This window comes from Mugil cephalus, chromosome 14 (assembly GCF_022458985.1).
Source record: "Mugil cephalus isolate CIBA_MC_2020 chromosome 14, CIBA_Mcephalus_1.1, whole genome shotgun sequence".
Lineage (NCBI taxonomy): Eukaryota > Metazoa > Chordata > Actinopteri > Mugiliformes > Mugilidae > Mugil > Mugil cephalus.
Window position 1 is genome coordinate 2,284,217 of NC_061783.1, and position 16,763 is coordinate 2,300,979.

Below are 16,763 nucleotides of genomic sequence, written 5' to 3' on the forward strand. Positions count from 1 at the left end.
CAGCTCTCATAATATGCACAGAGGACATGTTTAAGGTCCGTCCAAGCTACTCTTCATAGCTTACCTGAAGACTTTCCCTCGGTGTTGCAGACACCTTTATATGCCCATTAGCCATGATGCTTTACAGCAGTAAAACCATCAAAGATTTGTTGAAAATCATCCCGGTGAAACAATGTTTAGGGCATACAGGTTCCTTTCCACCTTTTTTACACAGGTAGAGTCATGGAGTGGATCATGGTCAATGTGAGGATAGGACCTGAGACTTTCTATGACGCTACCAAAGAAAGTCATTGGAATGGGATTACCAGTAGCATATTGCAGATGGTTTGACAGTTCTAAATGAGCTAGCAGTGAAAAAGGGTTGACTTTAATGTGGACGTCATGTGTTGTCCAAGGACTCGCTGTTGGACTCTCTCCCACTTACTGGGTTGCAAAAACTGTATCTCAGTTATGAACACTATGAAGAACTCCAGAGGAAAAACTTACAGCATGCAGGTTTTCGTTTTTAAATTGTCTTCGGCCAAAGAAACATCAGCAATGCAGCAGTCATAACACAACTCATGTGAGACTGAGAAATAATCACAACAAAAGTTTAATTTTGTACATGAAAACCATTCTAAAGTTTCATTATTGATTTGACAGTGAGTTTGTGTTGATGCATTATATAAAAGAAAAACATTGCAAAGCACCATTCTCAGTCATGTTATAATAAAAGAAATTACTTGTTTGTATTAATAGGCAGTTTGGAGGTTTTTGCACAGATGTGTTACATAGAGGCAGATATTGATGTTAAGAAACAAACAACACGAAAAAGTGTATTAGTGCAGTCTTCCTTCCTTATATAATTATATAATTACTGCCTATGCTGTTAAGGGTTTTAACTGTGAAGAAAGGGGTATTGATTGTATAAATGATGCTCAGGAAAGGAAAGGAAAGGAAAGGACCTGAAACCAGGGTGGTCATTCAGAAATCTCATTTGCTCCATTGAGTGTTTCGGCTCAATGATGACAAGTTCTCACCTTGTTGGAAATGAGGATGTAGTGTGATTCACTTGCCCTCCCTCATCACCATGACAATGTGTGAAGTAGTGAGATCTCTCAACTACCGTTACAGTGGAAGCAACACTTCTTTAAATAGCTGCTGACTGCGCATATGAAGAAAAACAAACGCAATTCCACGTATGAGTAAAAGACAGTAACTTACTGTCAATTCCCTCTATAAATACCATGTAATTTAATGGCACAGGCACTATTTTGTTATCTAACAGGTTAGTACTGGTTAGTGTAAAAAACAAACAAACAAAAAAACTGCAGCTGTAAATTTTCAGTGGCTGAAAAAAAAACCTGCCCCATTTGACATTGGTATTTTTGACATTTAGTCCTACGTATTCGATGAGTTGTCTGGGTGTCATAGCATCACTGTGGTACTGGTTTGGTTGACTCATCACAGATAATGAAGACACTGCTGTCCCACTGGATGGGAGAGGCTTTGTGCCAAGTTGGTTCCTAACTTTTCCCTTCACTCTGCCATTGGACTTTCATGTTTTTTCTTTTAACTTTTTTTTTTTTTTTACTGAATTTTATAGATTGCCATCAAATGTTCTAATAGTATTCTTAGTCCCCCAGATGATGCACTGTTCCCTCATTACTGTGGTTATACAGTACCTGGAGCATGAGGTTGATATTTGTGGTGTTGAATACAATTGACGGATGGGTCGTCATGGCAAACGCACCTTCATGGCAGTTGTTGGCCAGTTAGCATGCCAAAATTAGCAATTAGTCTGCCAGTATACCTATAGACTACATTTCTTTTTCATGTGGATTTAAAGCTTGTTCATTTGATCATCATCTCCATGGGGAGGAAGATAAGCAGCGACGTTTTCCACCATCTGCTGTTTCGATGTACCCAATCAAAGAACAACACTGTTTAGATTATTGTATTACTGTTTAGACAAGAAGCTTGGCAATCTAAGAAATGTACTAGAATTAAATGTAATAACAACGAGCAACAAGCGGTGTGAAGGCCTCTGTAGTCAAACGTCTCTGCACAGGTCTATTTTTTCACAGCAATTTAGAATGAATAATGATGCACTGTACTTAAAATGTACTACTACCAGAACCGAAGCTTTAATATTCACAGACGCTGTGTTCATATGCCAGATGTAAACTGATATAGGCTATATACGGAGGCATAATCTCCTCTATAGTCTCTATTGACTCTGCCCTCATCTCAGTCTTGTGTGATGACTTGATTGGTATTTGACCCCTGCTATTGGACGATTGCATAAGGCCACTGCCACAGTTGGACTGTACTGAATAGGAGCCTCATCATACTTACCATCAGCAGATAATAAGACTAGCTCTCTGAATAAGTCTAGACTTCTTTGCACCCCCAGGGTCTTATTCATATCACAGACACATAGACAGGCTAATCACCATGGGCTTTCATAACGCGCACACTCAAAGCATCATCAAAAGGAATGGAGTACATGGAAAGTTCAGATCAACCTGGATGTATCATTCATTCCTCTCTGTCTCTCTTGCACACTCCTCCCTCGCTGGCTCAGCTGTTATATAAATTTGCTGTGCATCTACCATCTCGGCCTACCTCCCTCCCAACTCTCACTTTTCCAGCCTAATGGCCAAGTGTGTATGTATTGACACAACTCCTCAAAGCTACACAGCAGTGTGAGGGCAGTGCAGTCCAGCTGGGGGTTAGCTTAATGATAAGGTTAATGAGGGTGGCCAGGACTCAGGCATGCCTCCATGGGCTATTACAGCAAGGAGAGAAGAGGAGGGGAAATGTGAGGAGAGGGGGACGTAAGAAGAGAAATGAAAGGTTGAGAAAGGAAAGAAGAGGAGGGAACGAAAGAAAGAAGGAATAGCAAGGACATGAGAGGGCAGGGAATGAAGGGAGAGGACAGGAATTAGAGGAAAAGCAAGGGGATGAGAGAGAGAAGGAAAGGAGGTGGGGTCAGAGGACACGAAGAGTAAGGGAGAGAAAAGGAGAGGGCATAGAAAGGGCTGAGAGAGCAAATAAAATGAGGGAGAGAGGGGAGAGGAAAAAGACAAAAGAGAGAGAGGGAAGAAAATGAAACAAATTGAAATAAAAAGAACAGACGAGGAAAAGTAGTAAGAGAGAAAAACCAAAGCCCGACAAAGAAAAGGAGAAGAGACAATAGGAAAGCAGAAGAATAGGAGAAAAACAAAAGAAGATAAGAGGAGAAATGAGACAGGAGGAGGAGTGAGAGGGCAGAAGACAGACGGATGAGATGGAACAAAAAAAGGAGAGGAAAAGGAAGGAGGAAGTGAGCAAGGAGCAGCAGAAGAGAGGGGAAGGTAAGCAAAGAAGGGACAAGGGATGGAACAGAAAGAGCGAATGAAACAGAATACATTATAATAAGAAAGAACAAAAAACCCCACAGGAAGAGGAGATGATGGGGCAAGGAAGGAAAGGAATAAGGGAGGAGAGAAAAGTAAAGAATTGGGCACACACTAGCTTAATCATTCCCAGTGAATGCTACACGCGCCTTCCTGCTCTCTCCTTGTGGTCCGTATTACTGGACAGACAATAGAATTAATGAGCACATGTGTCACTTAATCATCAGCCCAGTTGCTGGTAAAGAAGCGGTCATGCTTCCAGCAAGCTGACTGACATGCGCACCCCACACACACACACACACACACACACACACACACACACACACACACACACACACACACACACACTGGTCTGCTGGTCTCCATACAGAGCATATGCCCCTGCCCAGACAGCCCTGTAGGTGTAAATCCTCAGCTGACAGACATATTGTAGGTGTCCGGGCAGAGATTAGCCTATTTCCTTCCGCAGTCTGGAAATAGTCCTGAATCAGCTTCAGAATACTGCTGATGCTCCTCTCTAATAGGCTAATCTGCACTAAACTCTCATTTTGTGCATGTGCATGTACGTACGTGTGCAGACTCTTTTTTGAGATTAACCCCAAGGTGTCAGTGAGGAGTGGTGGATGTGAGTTTCAGCTTTTAACTTAATGTATCCTCTGTAAAAACAGCTTATGCCTCAGATCAGATAACTGGAAAGCATTCAGAGATTTTCTGTTTTTCATGTTTTCATTTCAGTTTGCGTTTATTTATTTTTTATGCTGATGCTCGCATATAGTGTGGCGTGAAGTGCACAACTGTGGCATAAGCTCCAATTTTCCAAAAAGTTACAAGCAACAAAAAGTGCAAAGGGGCAGAGTTCATGCACAGACATGAGAGCTCTTGAAATTTTCCACTACTGAGAAAAAAAGAGCTTATTTTGAATCTACTATAACAGTAAATAGGGCTAACTTGATCTTCAAGATCTTCTGGCTGGTACTTGGGAGTACACATTAACAAAACTTATACGGCCAAACACAAACAGGAAAAGGTTCATTAAGAATGTCCAATTTATTCCCATAAAAGATTAAACCTACTGACTATGACCGCCTTTCCCTATCTGACAGCCAAGATGAGTCAAGCTTGTCCATGACCCGAAGTACCACAGAAACTCATAAACACTTCCTTATTGACTATCATTTCCAGGATCGCTCAGTTTTTATTTTTCGTAACATGTTTTATTACCGCTCACGTAAGCCGAACTCTCAGCTTATCCATTAGTTCGAAATGACTCCTTTTTATCTGTAAGTATACACCACTGATAAGGTTAACACTCTCCCAGCTGATTCAAATGAGAAAATACCCCGCACTGATAAACAACAGCATGACACCAATGTGACAGGGGAGTTATGTGGAAGTGAGACAGTGAATCATGTATTCATTCCAGCAGTATCATTTTTAGTTGCCTTTTCCTTAGTTCCCTTTACATCAGTCTGACATACGATATCTAAAACATGGACCAAAATGCTGTCATGCATTGTGGTCCATCTATTTGCTCTTAATGCTAGCTGGCCCAAAAGACAAAAAAAGCTCTGTGCAATCACAGGACAGATCGAGGCAGCACATTTGTTGCTGACTGCCGGAGATCGTGGTTTACATCACATACGGAAGCTATTGCATGGACTGGTGACATGCTTGATGTTGCCATATGTGACTCATAAAGTGAAGGGAATTTGAAGCCTATCAGGGCAAGGTTTCAAATATAGTTATCATTTAAGTCTGTCCCTAAAGCTTTCAGAATTTTGGAGGATTCATCAGGTTTTTCAGTGTAAATACTAAAAGTCTAATAAGAAACAAGAGGCTGGTAAGCTAAGGTAGCTAGTTTTTGCTCACTCAGGTTAAAGCTAATTATTGTGTACTATTTGTACTCAGAAGTAGAAACTTTCCAAGTTGGAATTTTCAACTAGAACGCCCCCTGAAGTCGGATTTTCTACTTAGAAAGTCGCGGATTTGAGTTACTAAGATGGCCGCCCAGTGTGTAAACAGCAATTAGAAGCTCTTGTAATATTGCATTTATTAACACTTCTGAAATTTTTTGTTGCATTAAACAAAACAGTGCAAAACACCAGTGTGGCAAACTGTGCTTAATAGTGTATTTTTTCTATGGTTAAATTAAACAATTAAAACTTTTGAATATGTTTTATAAATTTCTGCCTGGTGTGGTCTTGTAGATTATCACTGTAAATAATTCTAGTAAAACCCTCATCAGTTGGTTCGAATTATCTGTTCATTTACAATTTGTGCAATTTAAATAACCTAAATTTTGTTTAACATTATTATATTAATATTAGTTAATATCAAGAATTTTTTTTAGAAACTTTAATTTCACTCTGTACTCAAAAAATATATAGATATGTCAGTATTTAACACACCAAGTTAGATTCGGACGAGGCAATCCTCTTCTGTAACTGGAACGTTGATAATTTGTGATGTGTGACGTCATTCCCAGTGCCGAGTTCTGCCCTTCGCAGTAAATGGAGATTCCCAACAAGCTAGGACTGGGTCTCTTGTCAAATGTGGTGAAATGCAAATAAAAGCAGTATTATAACCACAATACACCAAAAACTAAGTCCTATTCCAAATCCAGACACAGAGCAGGTAGACCTAAGTAAGATATGAAGCAGCACCTTTAATATCAGATGTACATCTAGTATATGATCTAAAAGGGGGCGTAAGAAGTATTCAAATACCTGGACAACCACTAACCAAGCTGCCTCATGCTGGACAACTCTCTGCACCACAAACACATAGCCTATGGGTCAAAAGCAGCCCACCAGAGGGTCAAATCTGGCCTGCAGCATGAATTTGCAATTTACAGAGAAGTGGGCAGAACACAGAACACACACTGAAACCCAGTACTAAACAGTAGACAGCAATGAGCCTAAATTCCACTTATTTTTCTTAAGAAAGTTTATTTTCTCTGAAGGATAGTTTATTAATTGTAAACATTCTCAAATTTACTTCTTCTTTGCACTGAACAATTGGAAAAAAATATGTCGACTTGTCATTACTTATAGCTAATTATGCTGTTATCATCAAATTAGGTTTTATGTGGCCCCCAAACTAAAGTCACTACTCTGATCTATGCAGCCAGGATAACGGTAATCTAATTTTTGTTAGCAAAAAATCATCATATCAGTTTCATTTTATTCCCCTTAAAACATTTTTGACCAAGCAAATCATACATCATTCCAAATCCAAAAAAACAGCTGAATTGTTAAGAAGAAGAACTGAATAAGAAACTAAGGAACCAAATATTATACACACTCTGTAGTAAACACTTGTGAATGTGTCACTGAGCAAGACACTTAACCAACGGTTACAGTGGGTGAGCTGCTCAGTGCCTGGAAATTAAATTTACCATGATGCCATTTGGTGTGAATGTCAAAAAAGCATGCTGAAATAGTCTCACTTCTGAGAATTTAGTTGAAAAAACTTTGATCAGATCGTTGTGCACAAGCCTGAGTGACCAGCTTTAATGCCCAGGCGCTTTGGATTACACACACCACTAGTCTGCTGGCTCCACTGCTCTAGTCAGGACCTTCAGAGGGGAGATAATTGAGTGTGTGAACATAGATACATATATAGTGACACTTCATATGTGGCACCATAAAGCCTGATCAAACACGTGGACAAGGCGCTTCAGAATACTGAAATGTCTTCTATCTGTGATCTCCTGTGCGTGTGAAAGCTCTGCGTACCGTGACACTTATTGCTTTGTATGTGTTAATGGGACTTGCTGAAATAAAGTCAACTGACCCTCATTCATCGCAGTGTATGCAGGAATCTGTGTGTGCAGGGCCATAACATTGTAAATAAATAAATAAATAAATAAATAAATGCTTTTTAAATATTATATTTAATTAAGAGATAACAAACTTTTTAAACTTCTTAAATTGGAATGCTTGTGTATACAGGGGATAAAACTAAGGTTTTCAAAAGCAGGACCTTGACCGTCATAAGCTTATCATGATCCTCTATAACCTGAAAACAATAATGCTTGCTGAGCTATCTCCAATTTGTTCTGATTTAAGATACCTTTTCTTTTATAACATTTCACAGTGGAAACCTTCAAGCCTTGCTTGAAGGTTTCCATTTGTTGGTACCTACCGTAAGTAGTCCATGGAAGGACAGATAGGCTAATAGATGCACATGGGGGGAGAAGGCTTGTAATGCTACAAAGCGTTGTGGAGTGACCACCTTGAAGAACTAATGATGTTGTATTTATATAGCTACCTATAGACCCCTTCATGGTTTGGAAACAGCGTGACATATTTTGAGGGGTGGGCTTAACTGCATATGCAAATACATATTTTACAGAATATACTAATACATTCACTCCCTGAGACTGTGAGTGTAATTTTAAAAAGTTGACTCTGACTGATGGGACTATATTTACTGACCCCTACACTGTTACTCACTGGATGGACGATTTGATCAAAGGAGGACACAGAGGGGATGAAGCTTGGTTTGTCTTTATCAAATGAAGCCTCCCCAACAAAGGTATTACGAGAAGTACGTGAAAACACTGTGAAGTAAATGCAACTTCTGCTTGGACACCCTTGAGACACGCAACTAACGTTGGATTAGCATGTTAGCATTAGCATTAATGTTCCCCCAAATAATGATCAATTTAACATAATCTGTCAAATCGTCCATTCAGTGACGGACGATTTGACAGGACTGCCTACCCTGCAATGGGCAGATATTGAGATAGACACAGGCTAGACATGTACCTAATTGAGATACCCAGCATCTAGACGAAAGAAAAATTGAAGGCATACAAATCATTAGACACCTATAACAATGTCTTGAATGGACATGTGCAAGACTTGCAGTAGAAGAATTTGAACAATGAATTTTGTCCAAACGAACACAGAGGGGCTATCTTTATCAACTGAAGCCTTTCCAACATACGTAGATATGACAAGAAGTAAGTGGAACCACTGTCGAGGGTTACGTAACAAATGCAACTTATTTGGAACAGTGCGTTACCTAGCGGTTAGCATTAGCATAAACATGTAACAAGAATGCCCTAGATGAGGATTAACTTAATGTAATTGCAGTCATGATTTATTCTAACCCATGACATTTCAGTTTGAATCTGATGACGCATTACATATTAATCTGACCTGATATGAAGTTTTTGTTGATTGTCTCACTCCAGTCATTTCTTTAAATTGCCAAAGCCGAACCAAAGTTGTCTACGACTGACAGTGGATGGTATGTGATGAAACTTAAAGTTACTGTTTTTGATTTTTCAGTTTTAGCACCAAAAAATACAACAAGACGACATTTTCACGTTTGGAAGTGACAGTGTCCGTCTCTAGTTTCCCTCTGTTTTGCGTCCAGCTAACGTGACATCACAGTGACGTAGGCCATGAAGGGGCCTATAGGTACTCAAAAGCACTTTACAGTCACAGTGACATATCTACCCATTCATTCACACAAGCACACATACATTCACACACCAGTGCCATGTTCTAGGAGCAACTGGGGGTTCAGTGTCTTGCTCCATTGCAAATCGCCATTTGGCAACCTGGAGAACATGCGCTCACCTAATGAACCACAGGCTCCCAGACGTTGTGGCTGATCAGTCTGCAGTGAGTTTGTCAGATTACAAGTACCACCTCTATCAGTCACACTAAATCTCCCCATCAGGAAAATACTGATGAAGAAGGAGCTCCATCAGAAAAAAAAAAGAATAACCCAAATTTCTTCTTTATAACCTAATAACCAGCGCACCACTACATATGTTCCTGTGGCACAATAACACGGGAAAAAGGAAAAGAAGGTCAAGAAAAATAAAGGGAGATTTTATATATCCTTCCTGGTTTTGAACTATGGGAGCAGCATTGTGTCTGTACACTGTCAGTGACAGGATATGACAGCATAAACCTGTTGTGTCAAAGTGATCCTCTCTTGTCAGACTGGTGCTTGATGAGCGAGCTGGATAAATATTTATGGTTCCATGACTTGGCCTATCCTGCTCACTATTCACTGGTTGAGGGGGGTGTGTCTTCCCAATGTAAGAGGAAATGGGAATAAAAATAATTCCCAGTCAAAAAATAAGACCATATAAAGAGACCAATCTAGATAAATTACATCCACAGGGATTTTTTTTTTTATATATTTTTTTTCCTCCGCCTGCAACTGATATAAACTTTAGCAGTCTACAGTCTACAGGGAGGTAATTCAGCCTGACCCGGGCATCTAGAGGACTTGGAGTGGCTTCAAAACCTTCAGGGGGACAAAGACAGAAACATAACAATGCAGCATAAGAGCCTAAACACAGGGAAAGAGATAGATGAGGAGAAATGGAGAGAGAGAAGGAGGTGATGAATGGTGTTGTTTTTCTCTGTAAGGAGGATAACTGTATCCTCCTCTGGGAGCAGAGGAGCCGAAGAGTGTCGGTGAGCGGCTGGTCATGTGTCTCGGAGACAGCCAATGGAAATGTGTTGATTTGGTTCATACGTGAGTTTACTGGGTCAGAGTCAGAGCAGCAGAGGAGGCAACAGCCAATCAGAATGCGGAGCAGCGTCTGGAGGATTAGCCAATGAGGTTGGAGTCTGGTGTCTGGTACCAGTTGATGTCTGACAGTTAGACAGACTGTATCTAATTACCACAGCCGAGGCTCAGCATGGGTCTGTGTGCACGTATGTGTGTGTGTGTGTGGGTGTAACTGAGGAGAGAGGGAGTGAAAATTAGAATTAGAAAGAAGGAAGGTGGTTTGGAGGTTTTGGCAAAAGTTGAAAACAAGGCATCAGATTTGGAGGGCTGCCACATGAAGTGAATCTGTGCCAAAAGACACTGTAGATATAAATATCCGAGCCTTGATTTCAGGATCAACATATTAAATTAGCCATATTAGGTAGTGAAACATCCCATTGCTCTACATGCCTATTATTAAATAAACTCATTTATGGTACAGTGTGCGAACGAAGGAAACGTGTATAATGGCTGGATGTGTGTGTTGAAGAGTGAGGACATCTGTATATTTCTCCATTTCCTGTATGAATGAATAGACCCTGAAAAGAGAGTTGAGTTTCCCACAGTGTACTGGTCTATTGTTGTCTTTCCTCTCGCTATGAGCTGCTTCACTCCATTCAGCTGCTCTATTAGTGACTGGACAAGACAGAGACCGCCAGGTGTTAATGAGACACATACACACACAAACTGTCATCATGCACTACATATGAATACACACTGTACTCAGCATTAGCCAGAGGTGAGCAGGGGTGACAGACAAGGGCAGATGGTTGGTGGGTTTTTTCCTGTTTTGACTGCCCCTGTCTGGGCGCACATACACACACACACACACACAGTGCTAGCGCTACTCACATTGTGTCACACAATAGCTTTCATGGTTTGTTTTTCTCTTTTGCTTCTTTGCAGGTTTGATATGTCGTTCCTTGGCTGTGGAGAGAAGTGGTGACACAAGATCAGGATAAAACACGGCAACTTTAAACAGCCCCAAGTGGGAATACTGATTTGAAGAATTATTTTGACATTTGCAGAAACACTTGTATCAGCTGTCTTGATAAATGCTGGATGAGAAGATTGATACCACTCTCCTATCTGTCAGCAGTGTAAGCTGTTAGCTTGTCTTAGCTTAGTTTTGGCTTCAAGACTGGAACAGCTGGCCTGGCTCTGTCCAAACATAATAAAATATGTTTGCCAGAACCTTAAAAGTTCACTTATTAACATATTACTGTATATGTTGTTTTTATAAAAGTATTCAAATGCATTCTAGTTAGTAATCAGTAATTATCGTACATTTGTGCATGTCATTCTTGGCCAACAGCCAAGACCGTAAATGATCTTTTGTACACATTACTGCTCCAAACAGACATCTACCCGTTTATTAAGATGAGCACATGCAGCTAGTAGGTAGAATAGGTCCATTTTCAGTAGATTTGTTGAAAAGCAAGATAGCCAAGATACCCATCCCTCTCCAGGGAATTCTGTACTGGAAAGAGCTGTTCCACAACCTTTACTCTTTCAAATCAAACTGAAAACACTTATTGTTGAATAGTGTGTAGTGAAAACATGTTAAGAGAAACAAACTGAACACTTACAACAAACCAAACTCCCTTCTAAACATACTGTACACCATATAGTCTTGATTAATACAATTTTTAGTAACTTGTGCAGTATTTATTAGGCGCAGCATCATCACAGTGAAGAAAAAAATAATAAAATAACATTTTCGAAAATCAATTTCTACCGCTCTGTTCATGCTTACATTTCTTGAGAAAAACACATAAACACTGTCAAACCGACCTCCAGCTTGAAGATCCAGTAGAGGTCAGCCAGCGGTAAACACACTAACAGGAATTGCTCATAGTAGGCCATTGCAAGATTTCTATTTCCAGTTTCACGTCAAACTTAGCAAACAGCTGTTGGTTGTAGCTTTATATTTAATAGGCAGATATGAAAGTGCTCTCATCTGGCTCTCAGTCAGTACTGAGCATATCTGGTGTAGCTATAGGTGAGAGGCAACTACTGTGTGAGGTGAATTCAGATAAGAAACACAAATGCCAGCGCGTGAGTACATTTATGTGCATATGTTAATTTGGTCTTTGTGAGCGTTCTTTGATCAGTGTACAGAAGTACCTCATTCTAGTGCGACAATACTCAATTTGTTGGAACGACGGGTAATTAAAACAGGCTTGTCTTTTGAGTGCGTTGGCCAACTTGGCTTCAGCTCAACAGGCTGAACAACAGGCTCGAATTCATCCGGCCAAAGACCTTCATTTACCTTGTCTCCCCTCTCTTCCTCTCACTTGCTCTCTCTAAGATCTCTCTCTTCCTGAGTAAAAACTGGGACCATTACACCAAAGAGCAAAAGCCCTGATCGAGGATCAGTATTAGAGAGATGAAATAATAATCCCATGAGTAGAGAGCATCGGTGCTGATATTGCTCCAACCCTGCGAAGGGCTGTTGTTGTTATTCTTTGATCAGACCAGCAGGAATAACAATCTATAATTCATAATGCTCAGTCTAGTCTGGGAACACTAGGCACTGCACCTTTAATTATTGATCAAACAGAACAGATTTGATATCAATCACTGAAGCATAGGCAGAAGTGAGCAAAGTAGGAGAAATGGAGGAATCTCTCAGGCGCTGCCATCTAACTCTCTAATGAAAACAAAACAGAAATACACCATGCTTAATGCTGTAGTGGTGGTGCACAAACAGGAACTCTGGCTTCGCTTGGACACAGATTGACTGAGCCAGGATACACGGTCTTTGAAGGCCAATACTGATGGTTTGGGATCTAAAGCTGCTGTTCTCTGTCTTTTTACAAATCAGTCTACATTATTCAGTGCTGTCTGGGAATGTGATTCCAAGTAAGGCAGAAAAGCTTCAGAGGGAACACACTAACATCTGAAAATAAGTACCACTCCTAGAAGTCCTAGTACTGCAATCACTACTACAGTTGGTATCAATACTACTAGGACTACAGCCTCCACTTTTGTTCTCCTATAATACTACTTTAATTACTATTGCTACTTCCATTGTCTCAGGATGCCAACAGTGAGTTCTTCCAATGTTAGCCACAAGAAAATAACATCTAGGAGTTTGGTCCCTACCACACCGTTTCTCATTGTTCAGCCGTTTATTGCCGGGGTCTCTGACAAACCGTAAACTTGCACTCACAAGTTAAACAAGGATAAAAATTAAAACCTCATGCCAGATTACACCTTTCTGAAACCATCAGCATTCACCTTGAGTATACACATTTGTTTATACTGTGATTGCAACCAGCTGCAGCTTGTTTCACTCTGAAATATTTAATTTGGAAAACATTAAAGAGAGTTACACAGGAAACCAGAGCTAGGGAGGTCCACCAGAAACCAAGTGTCACATACAAAGCAATGGGCAATGAGTGAATTAATCTTCAGGTATCACGGCTGCCAGTACTACTGCAGCTACTACTACTATGCTACTACTTCACTACTACTGCCACCATCACAATCACTCCTTTATTACTTCTAGTGCTGTTACAAATGATTCATTTTGAGTAAACCATTCATTATTTTACTGACGTTCATCTGAGCAGTCAATTGTGAAACGTCAATCATAATCTCTTTTTCACATAACAACATATAAGAAGAAACCATTTAAAAACTTTAACCTTTACTTCAATTAATATTTAGTCACTGTGAATATCATTGCCATTTATTAACAAAGACAGTGTTGAGTGTGACTTCAATGTAGCTGTAATATTTATTGGTCAAATATTCTCGCACACACTCTGAGAAGAATTATATACATCTCTCTCTCTCTCTCACACACACACACACACACACACACTATACATATACATATAAATAGACACATACACAATAACAGAAGTAACAGTATTCGGGTACCACTGTCTCTGTAATTACCATTAATACGTTCTGAAGAAACTCTACTAACAGTAGTATCACTACTCACTACGTCAACTACATCACTACATCTCCCATTATTACTCCTATGGATATTACTTCAGTTACTACTACCCCTAGGTATACTATTCTTCTTATTATATATATACTATTCTATAATTATTATAATAAAAACACCTCTAGAATTAGCGCTAATGCTACGTCAACCTATTATTACTGCATCCACTATTACACATGGACTGTCTGCTTTAGCTCTCTACTACTTCCATGTGTACCTTTGTAGAAGTACAGTGTCTTACTGAACCCAAGTCAGTTAAAGCACTGTCCTTAATCAGGCAGATAAATAAATTGTATATATACAGTATATAGATTACAATGTAAACCCTTAATTCAGCCAACAGAACAGAATGCTGTATATCTGTAATGGTACATGAAGACATCAGTCAAGAGAGTGGTGAGTCAAAAAGGTTTTAGTCCGCTGAGTGGGAGAAATGTGCAGCTGGAGTATACTGATTACACTGGGCCTGTAAGGGGCTTGCAGCTGTAGAAGCAATTGAAGACAAACACACGCACACACACGTACGCACGCACGCAACCCAAAACCCCAACATATTTGGAGCTTCCTGCCTTTTACTGTCTATTGTTATATTTAGTGACACGGCTCTTACAGACCACTTTCAACACTCAGGGTGCAATTAGAAATGGGCAGACTTTTTCTCACACTGTTGTACAGTTTGACAAACACACGCACGCACGCACACACTCAAACACACACTCATGCAGAGTTCCTGCAGTGTGAAGGGGCCCTTGCCTTCCACTCAATGCAGGAATGCAAGAGGAGAGTGGGAGCGAAAGAGAGGAGGAGAGAGACTGGGACTTTCCCCAGGATCTTAGAAAAAGGAGGGAGAGAGGAAGCAGACAGTGGGAGCGACAGAGGACAGGAACAAATACAGGAGGAGGGAAAATGGATGGGTTGTCTTGTGTATGGGCTCATTTCTCTTTCCCACAGTGGAAATGACCCAGTTATTACTGCACATTGTGTGAAGGAGGTCGTACTGCATGAAACAGAAGAGGACTGTAAAACCCACATGAAATGTATCAGTAAGATAGACGACAACTTCCCCTCTTGTACTGCATGGCTGGAGAAGTTGAGGCTGGAGTTGCAGAAATGTGTCTCACTCTTAGCCCAATGCTCTGCCCTCCGTCTGTCTCTGTCTGTGCGTCTCCCTGTCAAGGTTAATGGTGTGTCTCCAGAGCTTACTGCAGTTGCCACCGGGTCCCACTCACCCCACGCAGAGCCACCAACACTGCTCCCGATATGGTACCTCTGAGGGTGTATGTGTTCGTGTGTGATAGGGATCAGTAGTCTTGATTGTGACTCAGTTTGTGGCATGTGTGAATGAGTGACGTTGTGTGTGGTCTTCTTGTGAGCCAGCTGCCAGAATTTAAGGCTGTGTGTGTGTGTGTGTGTGTAATAGTAGAAGAAACCCTCTCTGACATTAGCAAACCTGCCATGTCATTTCATACCGAAAGGACCTCACCGTGATAAAAGAACAAGGAATCCTTTCACCCAACTAAGTGTGTGTGTGTGTGTGTGTGTGTGTGTGTCCACATTAATGCATGGACTTGTGTCCACATGTGTGTACCTTTATATATATGTCTGTGTGCATACTTTCGTCTACATGTGTACACGTCTACTGTCTGTACAGGTCATTTTGTGTGTGTGCATGAAGTGTATGTGCTCCTTTGTCTGTCCATGTCTATATGAATGTGCATGCAGTTATGTGTGCCGTCAGTGAGGGTGGTCTCCACCTGTGGATTAAACGGTAACGGCCTGAAGCAGTCATGAAGGAGGGACCTTCATCCCTCCAAGAACACATAGTTCTACATGCTAAATTAAAGCCCAAATACAAATACTGTAGGCAGTCGCCATTAACACATCAGAATCATACAAAAAAAGGAAGTGAAAAGGTACAGGAATATCTATTTTAATTCTGTTTGACAACTTTAGTTGATTATAAATCAACTCATTCACACAGGAATGTGTTGGCTGGGCCTTGCAAGTGGTTTGTGTGTTCTGCAAGAATGCAACATGTGAGCTGACCGCTATGTGTTTCAGGATGTTGTTCATTTATTTCAGTTTAAGTTACCCAGCGTACACCACACAACACTTTGCTTCCACATTGTGCCACCCACGACACATGGTCATTAGTTGTCTCTCTAGGACCCAGATGATATCAGAGACGGAGCTTTGACAAATATTACATTTGTGTAGTTAACATTACATTTTACAAGAGCATGGTTATTCACATGCACAAATTGGCCCCCTGGCTTACAATGGTATATCCAATTCTGTTAATACTGTACGTCCATGGAGCTGTATCAAACTGAGAAACTCAGTCTAAGCTACCTACTTTAAAAAGCTACACTACAAAATGAATCCTTTAACTTTTCCACCACACATTGTTTACATTGATGTCTGCTAATAGTAGCAAGCTGCTAGTCTTCTACTTCACTGCCTTCATGTGCTACTTCAGGAATGTGCCATGCATTGTACATATAAAATGAAACCCTACTCACACTCTCTCTGCAGCACTACTAATGGTCAAAAACTCAACAGGGTGACTTTAATATGCCCTCATTGTGTGTACAAAAACTGTAAACAGAACTGCATTATATTTCTTTTAAAACATAATTAGTATTAGTTAGTATAGTAAGTGTGGCATATCATTTAAGAGTTTCTTGCACAAATATGCTACTGCAGTTTAAAAAAAAAAAAAAAAAAAAAAAAGATCTCACATATTTTGTTAGCATTACACAATTCATCCCACGAGCCTTGACTTCATCAGTCACAACACTATTGTTTTTCCCTGGTTTCTCTCATACTTTAAGTCTGTCTCGTTTTGTTATTTCTATTGGGAAACATACATTTCTCATTGCAGTCAAACT